Source organism: Chrysochloris asiatica, unplaced genomic scaffold (assembly GCF_000296735.1).
Source record: "Chrysochloris asiatica unplaced genomic scaffold, ChrAsi1.0 scaffold00213, whole genome shotgun sequence".
NCBI classification, from domain to species: Eukaryota; Metazoa; Chordata; class Mammalia; order Afrosoricida; family Chrysochloridae; genus Chrysochloris; species Chrysochloris asiatica.
Window position 1 is genome coordinate 2382174 of NW_006408731.1, and position 8246 is coordinate 2390419.

At 38.1% G+C, this 8246-nt stretch overlaps 2 non-coding genes across 2 annotated transcripts; one reads left to right on the plus strand and one right to left on the minus strand.

The window, feature by feature from the left end:
- Positions 1–156: 156 nt before the first annotated feature.
- TRNAR-UCU lies at positions 157–246 on the minus strand. Its single transcript is given in 2 exon segments — positions 157–192; positions 210–246. It is a non-coding gene; the product is annotated as a tRNA-Arg (tRNA).
- A 2991-nt stretch (positions 247–3237) lies between these two features.
- TRNAQ-CUG lies at positions 3238–3309 on the plus strand. The gene has a single exon. It is a non-coding gene; the product is annotated as a tRNA-Gln (tRNA).
- Positions 3310–8246: the final 4937 nt, after the last annotated feature.

Below are 8246 nucleotides of genomic sequence, written 5' to 3' on the forward strand. Positions count from 1 at the left end.
CGGGAGAAAGATGAGGCTTTCTACTCCCGTAAAGATTTACACCCTCGGAAACCCTATACAGGGTCGCTATGGGTCGGAACCGACTCGATGGCACACAACAACAACAATGGCACTTCACAACAACAACAAATTAAGGGAAAAAAGAAAGGCCAAACCCGACTCCGGCGGGACTCGAACCCACAACCTTTGAATCTCTCTGAGGTGAATGCTAGAAGTCCAATGCGCTATCCATTGCGCCACAGAGCCCAGGTGGTGCAGTGCTCTCGTGCTGGTGACCTAAGGTTGTTGAATACATTCATTTGGTTATTGTAGTACGTTTTTTGCAAATCCATTCTGTTCCAGTAAGCGTGAAAGCTCAAAGACTACAAATACAAAAAGTCCTGTGACATACAATCCCCGAGATAAGGGAATTTCTAAGTCTTCCAAAGACTTATCTTTTGTTTCCGAGAGACAAAGAATAGTTTGACTAAGAATCAAAGGCCATTTCTCATTTAATTTAACTTCTATCCCACACTCGCAGACAAAATGACATTTGAGGAACTGCCAGCATGTGCCTTTAGGAGGTATTTTTAATAAGTGGCGGGCCCCCACCACTCCTCTTCCTCAAGCCCACACTTTTCTGTGTGTGTTTGTGTTCTTTTTTTAAAAAGACGGGTTTCCGTATGTTATTTTATTGATGTGCTTGTTCATGGAATAAACGATGACCTTGTGATGCAAGTCCATTGTCGTCCTAATTATGGAATCGACTTGATGGCAGTGGACATTTTTTGAGGGAGTGGGTCTTTAGAAGATTTAAAACCTTGGAAACCCTGTACAGGGTCGGTATGAGTCGGAACCGACTCGATGGCACTTAACAGTAACAACAGTGAGGAATTTGCAGACGTTTCAAAGAGATCGCTCGCGGAGTGAGGGAACTCGCTGACCGCAAAAGCCAGAAGAAAAGGGACAAATCCAGAGGACAAGCTTTCCAAGGAACCAGATTTAGCTGTCGTTCAGGAAAACAAAGGGCATATTTTTAAAACATGTAAATTCTAGACAAAATTTGTTGTGGTCGTTAAGTACTATCGAGTCGGTTCCGACTCATAACAGTACTATAGGGCTTCTGAGACTGTAAATCTTTGAAAACCTCAACTCTCTCTCGCGGAAAGGTTGCATCTTGTGGTTCGCAGTCCAGCGCTTATCCTACTTAGCCACCGCTCTAACTACAGGTATATTGTTTAACTGTTAGTGCGGTAGAGTAGCTTCCAACTCATAGGGACTCTATATAGGGTTTCCGAGCAGTGGCTGGTGGTTGCGATTCAAACCGACCTTGCCGTCCAGTGCTTATCTTTCAGCGCCAGGACACCAGGTATAGGGATTAGTATTTAAACATATACATTTTTAGCAAGCACAATCTAATCAGTAACATCTGTGTTAAAATCACATCTCATTATATACCGTGTGCCCAGAACGGAGTCTGGCACAAGGTCCTTGCTTTTAGAAGGGAATTGCATGAAATTGATGTTTTGCGAAAGTAAACAATAAATTTAAGTTTACGTTGAAAGCTTTTAAACTATTTGTCCCCCTTTTCCCCACTATCAGTTTTGATCACTCCAGTTGATCATTCTGTTCATGGGGTCAATGTCAGGGTGCAGGGAGCGGCTGTGGGGGAGAGGCAACGTGGTGCATTAGGGATGCTCTCTCTGCAAATTGAGGCTTCTTGACTCAATTTTAGCACACGGTCCTGGGGGTGGGTGTACGTTTTAAATGGGTATTGACTGAACCATCCCATTTAAGCTGGCAGAATCTCCCTCCGTGGTGTTAGAAATTATTGTGCAAGCAAATTGTTTTAGGACAAGTGCTCCGAAAACAACCTGCACCCCAACGCAAACATAAATTCCAAAGAGTAAAAATTTTGCTAAAATCTTAATGAAAATTTGCTACTGGGTAGCCTTACTTAGTGCGTGCTGTCGAATGAAGGCGTGAGATCAGAAGAGTTGAAGAAGCGAGAAGGACTATAAGGGACTGGTGTAGCATCCACACAGAGGAACCGATTTAATCCTGCCCTAGAAGGAAATATGCTAGTTCTAAGAAAAAAGGTCTGAGGAATATCGATTGTTGTTGGTAAGTGCCGCTAAATCGGTTCGGATTCGTAGCGACCCTGTACAGCGTGTGGTTCCCACTCCCGCGCTAATCCTACAGCGCCACAGCATGGAAGACATTTTGTCAGTCTTTACTGGGCACCTTACGATTGAAAGCAGGTAGATTAACTTGGTTAGGTCTGTGTTCTTTGATACGTTCCCTACTTCCATGTAACAAGATTTAGAGTGGTTTTTTTGTTTGTTTGTTTTTAGTTTTTTTTATTTGCACACCACACAGTTTCCTATTTTCTAGCAAACACACAATCCAACTGCTAGTTTTCCTCTATAAGTACACCAGAATCTAATATGTTAAAAGCTTGCTTTCCTAGAAGCGATGGACCTATAAACTGAATAATCTATGTGGATAAAAATATCAAATGGCTGAAACTGAGCAGAATTGAAAATTAAAGATAAGAAATTTCTAAGTCTCATTTCCCCCATTTTATATGGGAGCTAAAATTATCCATTTAATTTTAGTCCCCGTATAAAATTATGGTGCCCATATAAGATTCAATCACTAAATCATATGCTGTTGTTAAGAGCTGCTTGAGTCAATTCTGACTCATAATGACCTTGTATAGGATTTCCAAGGATTGGCTGATGAGTTTGAATATCTAACCTGTGATCAACAGTCCACTGCTTATCCCATAGCACCACACCAGGACTGCATTAAATCATATAATGAATATGAAATGTCCAGTTTCGTGCTGGCATATATAACAAGCGCTCGTTCATTTTTTCCTAATGAAGAAGGTAAAAAACAGGACCACCAAACTTCTGAATTAATTGGGATCGGGCAGGAGAGGGAGGAAGATTATATGGGTTTGAGTATTTGGCAAAAAATAATAATAAAATAAAACATTCTAGGAATTTGTTAGAAAGGGTGTGGTTGAATTGTTGGTTAAGTGCCGTCGAGTTGGTTCCGCCCCATAGTGACCCTGTATTGGGTAAAGGGGCTGGTTGGTGAGTTTGAACAGCGTTCAAACAGACTTTGTAGTCCTGCTCATTAACCTACAGCGTCACACTAAAATTTTGGGGTAAAAAGCTAGACGAAGAGATTTCAGTTGAGTTGCTATATCCTTTCTTGGATGATCATGGACGGCACTTTTCTGAGCAAGGTTCCATGGTGTAATGGTTAGCACTCTGGACTCTGAATCCAGCGATCCGAGTTCAAGTCTCGGTGGGACCTGCATCACCTTTTCTTTTTTTCCCCAACCCCCTGCTCCTCATAGAAAGTCAGTTGGCCTGAAAGACCAAATTTTGTCCCTAATATTTATAATAAATTCATACAAGCGCTGGTGCACTTTCATCTAGGTGTAAAGGTAGCTACAGAAATTTTGAGTTTAGTGACATTTATTTTATGGGGAAGAAGCAGCATGAAAAGTAATTGAGGGAGGAAAACAACGAAAGTTCTGTTCTCTGCTCTGACTAGAAAACAAATTCTAGTAAAAAGCATTAATTGACTCGTAAAGTTTACTTTTTTGCATATTAGAAATATTGTTTGCAAATGTCAAACATTTGAAACATGGAATATAAATAACTCAACGTATAGGAGGACATGCAGTTACTAGCACATTTCTTTCCTATCCATGACATTTAACTGCAAAGTTTCTGCCTCATCCCCACAACAGTCACTGAAACTAGCGATACGAGACTGAGTTTAAAAAAATTATCCACAGTCCGGTTATATTAAAACGCCCATCCACGTCCACGGCAGATGACAATATTGAGCGTGCACGTGAAATGGTTCTATCGAATAAATGAGTGACAGTGGATTATGTGGCAAATCATTTGCAAATCAGTTATGGCTCTGCCTAAGAATGAATGAATCTACCACAGACTTGGTTTTTGAAAAGTTTGTGCATTAATTAAGCACCGAAACAGCTCACACAAGAGTATAAACAAAAGTATTTGGACGTCTGAAAACAAAATTTAGACCGCAACTTGAAGGAAGGTAAAAGTTTCTCTTAAAAAAAAAAAAAAATCGTTACTGTTGATGAGACATGGATTCATCACTATGAACCTGAGAGTAAACGGTGTGGTATGGAATGGAACCATCCTCTATTGCTGACCAAGAAAAAGTTCAAAAGTCAACCATAAGCTGGAAAATTGATGTTTGACGTTTTCTGGGATTCTCAAGGACCAATATTGGAACATTATCAGGAAAAACCTCCAACGATTAACAGTGCCTGCTACCATGAGGTGCTCACTGAAGAGCTGAAGGATAAATTTCAGATTAAATGCAGAGGACTGCTATCCAAGGGCATTGTGATTTTGCATGACAATGTACTTCTGCACACCTCTGCCCACACCTCTGTTGACATCCTGCAAAAAATTCATTTTGAGGTGTTAAAGCATCCTCCCTACAGTGCTGATCTTGTGCATAGAGTTGCTATGAGTTGTTACCGACTCAACGGCATCTAACAACAACTATATATATACACACACACACGCACACACAAAGATGTAGTAAATTACAGACACAAACACACATACATACAATATATTAAGTCATGTTCTTCCCCAGGGACTGGTTCCTCCTGACAACATGTCCAAAGTATTAGAGATGAAATCTTGGCCATCCTCCCTTTTAAGGAGCATTCTGACTGTACCTCCATGGTACAGTCCATGATACTTTCAATATTCTTCTCCAACACCATAATTCAAATGCATTGATTCTTCTACTATCTTCCTTATTCACTGCCCAACTTTCGCATATATATGAAGCAATTGAAAATACCATGGAATTGGTCAAGCCCTCCTTAGTCCTCAAAGTGACATCTGTGCTCTTTAACACTTCAAAGAGGTCTCTTGAAGCAGATTTGCTTAATCCAATAATAAATTGTTTGATTTCTTGACTGATGATTCCATGCGTAGTAATTGTTGATGGAAGTAAACTGAAGTCTTTGACAACTTCAATCTTTTCTTCACTTATCACTTATTTGCTCAACTATAAGAATTTTCTTTTTCTTTATATTGAAGTGCAATTCATATTGAAGGCTGTATTTGATCTCTCTCAGTAAATTCTTCAAATCCTTTTCACTTCCAACAATCAAAATTGTATCATCTGCATATCTCAGGTTGCTAACGAGTCTTCCTCCAATCCTGATGGCACGTTCTTCTTCATATAGTCCAACTTGTCAAATTATTAGCTCAGCATACATTGAATAAGTATGATGAAAGAATATAACCCTGAAGCATAGTTTTCCTGACTTTAAACCATTAAGTATCTCCTTGTTCTATTGTGACAATTGTCAGGTTCCTTGTGAGCACAATGAAGTATTCTGGAATTCCCATTCTTTACAGTGTTATCCACAGTTAATTATGATCCACAAAGTCAAATTCTTTTGCACAGTTCAATAAAGTAAAAGTAAACATCTCTCTAGTATTTTCTGCTTTCAGCCAAGATCCATCTAATGCCACCAATAATATTCCACATTCCATGTCCTTTTCTGAATCCAGTTTGAATTTTGTCCACAGAGTCTTGATGTATAAGTACTGAACTGATAACTGCAAAAGTTGGCATTTCAAACCCACCAACTACTCCTCAGAAACCTTATACAGGGTCTATATGAGTCAGAACCGATTTGATGACACTTAACAACAACAGTTTTTGCCCTTAGAATCCTTAAATATTTCAAATTGAGACTTGAATTTTTTTCTCCAGTTCTTTCAGCCTAAGAAATGCTGAGTGTGTTCTTCCCTTTTGATTTTCTAACTCCAGGTCTTTGCACATTTCATTATAATATCTTGTCCCCTCAAGCTGTTCTTTGAAATATTTTGTTCAGTTCTTTTACTTCATCATTTCTTCTGGTCGTTTTAGTTTTTCTACATTCAAGATCAAACTTCTGAATCTCTTCTGACATCCATTTTGGTAATTTCTGTCTGTCTGTCTTTCTAATACCATGTTACTCAAACAATTCATGATTCCCCATAATGTGATGCTGTTGCCCTACAATGAGTAATAAACTGAACTTATTCAACTAGGAATAGATTCCTAGTGGTCTTTGGCTAGAGGACATTGACACAATCCACAAAGTATCATAGAGTTATAATTGTTTTTTGTAATCCAAACAAGTGACTTGAGTTCATTGTGTTCTGCAATTCAAAGTAAATTACCATAATGATTCATGTAAGGTCCAGTTTTTTTATTTAATTGATTGACTTTTCCCCTTTCACACTCCATGCCTTCTAACTCCAATGGCAACTATAATACTACTTGATATGTAACTTTTAATTTGAATGTCATCTTGTGAAATATGTCATTTTGTTTGCATGTTTTTATTTTATATAAATTATATTCATATATAATTTTTATATTGAACCTGCTACTTCCACTTGCTATATAATACTTCTTTGTGTGTATTCATCCCAAATTCTGAACAAGTTAACTAACAATCTTACCAGCATAAATACCACATTGAACATACTCATAGATCACTTCCTATAGGTTTCTTGGGGAAACTCATTGGGATTTGTATTTTATTTAATTGGATGGTGCCAGATTTCTATCCAAAATGACTTCATAAATTCCCAACTATTCCAAATATTCCTAAATATTCATAAGCATTTGAATAGTCCTGTTGTGACTCTGCTGGATAAGGCACAACTGAGCACTTCACAACAACAACATAGCGTTGCTAACACCTTGAAATTTTTTCATTCTAATTTTTACCCATCTACAGGTTAATGTGCTGAATTGCAATGCCAGTTTGAACCACATTCAAACTGACATTCAAACCGGGTTCAAGCTCATCAGCTGCTCCTTGGAAATACACGGTCGCTAAGGGTAGAACTGACTCGACAGCACTTAACAACAACAACAAGGATGACTAGGAAGTCCTGGTGTGGCACTTCAGGATAAGGCACTGGACCGCAAGGTCCATGGTTCAAATTTACCAGTCGCTCCTCAGAAACCCTATACAGGGTCGCTATGAGTCTGAACCAACTCGAAGGCACTTAACAACAACATAGGGTGTCAAGTGATACATTATTGTTTTAAATTGTGTCTCAAAGATTACAATGATTATAAGCACTTATAGAATTTTTAGATGATCTCTTCTGTAAATTGATCTATGTGAAAAAACCTTTGACTGATTGATTGACTCTTCCTTATCTCCGTAATGACTGCACCCAATCCCTCTCATAATAGAAAATTTTAAATGTGAGGTTTACATTTACTGGAATGTGTCCCTGCAAAGCAGATATTCGTATTATATGTGCATTTAATTTTACCTGTATAATATTTAGTTACATATTTCACTGTGCTTCTGACATTTTCACCATATCTTTTGGATTCAACCACATATAATTACTTATACATAGCTCAGCAGCTGCTCCTCGGAAACCCTTTACAGGGCCTATGTAAGTCAGAACCAACTCGATGGCACTTAACAGCAACAAACAACATACATCACCTACTCCTTTTCAATGCTGTATAATACTTCCTGGTGTGAATCCACTTGGCGTTGACACAAGATACATTTTAGTTGAATATGAAATCATTGATTCACATCATGATTCTTTTTTACTCTAGAGAAGGCTGCTTCCAGTATGATTTTCTTCTCAAAAGGTGATTTAAAAAAAATCTATAAACAAATATTCTTTTATTGTCAAAGTAAAATAATTTAATAAGAAAATATTCAGTTGGGATCAATGTCTCCCTCATAAGCTTTGTGGTAGACTTATTTTCTTTTCTATAGTCCACAGCTATAAGTCTTTTTCCTGCTCTGATTAGTGCTATTGTTCTTATGTTGCCCCAGCCCTGCCATCTCTTCTTTCTCACTCAGAACTTTGCTGTTACTTTTCTTTATTCTGTATGGGAATTAAACTCATTCTTTCTGAATCTACAGTTTGTTTTTTCCAGTTATTTGTGTTAAGCACACAGAAATACTTTTATCCCCTTGAAAGTATTGAAGTAGACTGGGAATATTGACAAAAGAATTTACTCTGTTATCTGTGTGCAACAGAATTGAGGCATTAATTCTTACTAATGAGAAATAATAATTCTTACTTATTTCTTTCAAATAGTCTTGGATTCTGCTTCCAAATCCTGTTGACTGAAAAAGTCTTTCCCAATATCAGGCTCTGGGGTCCTGGAGCTGAAAGATCTAATGTGTGGAGAGT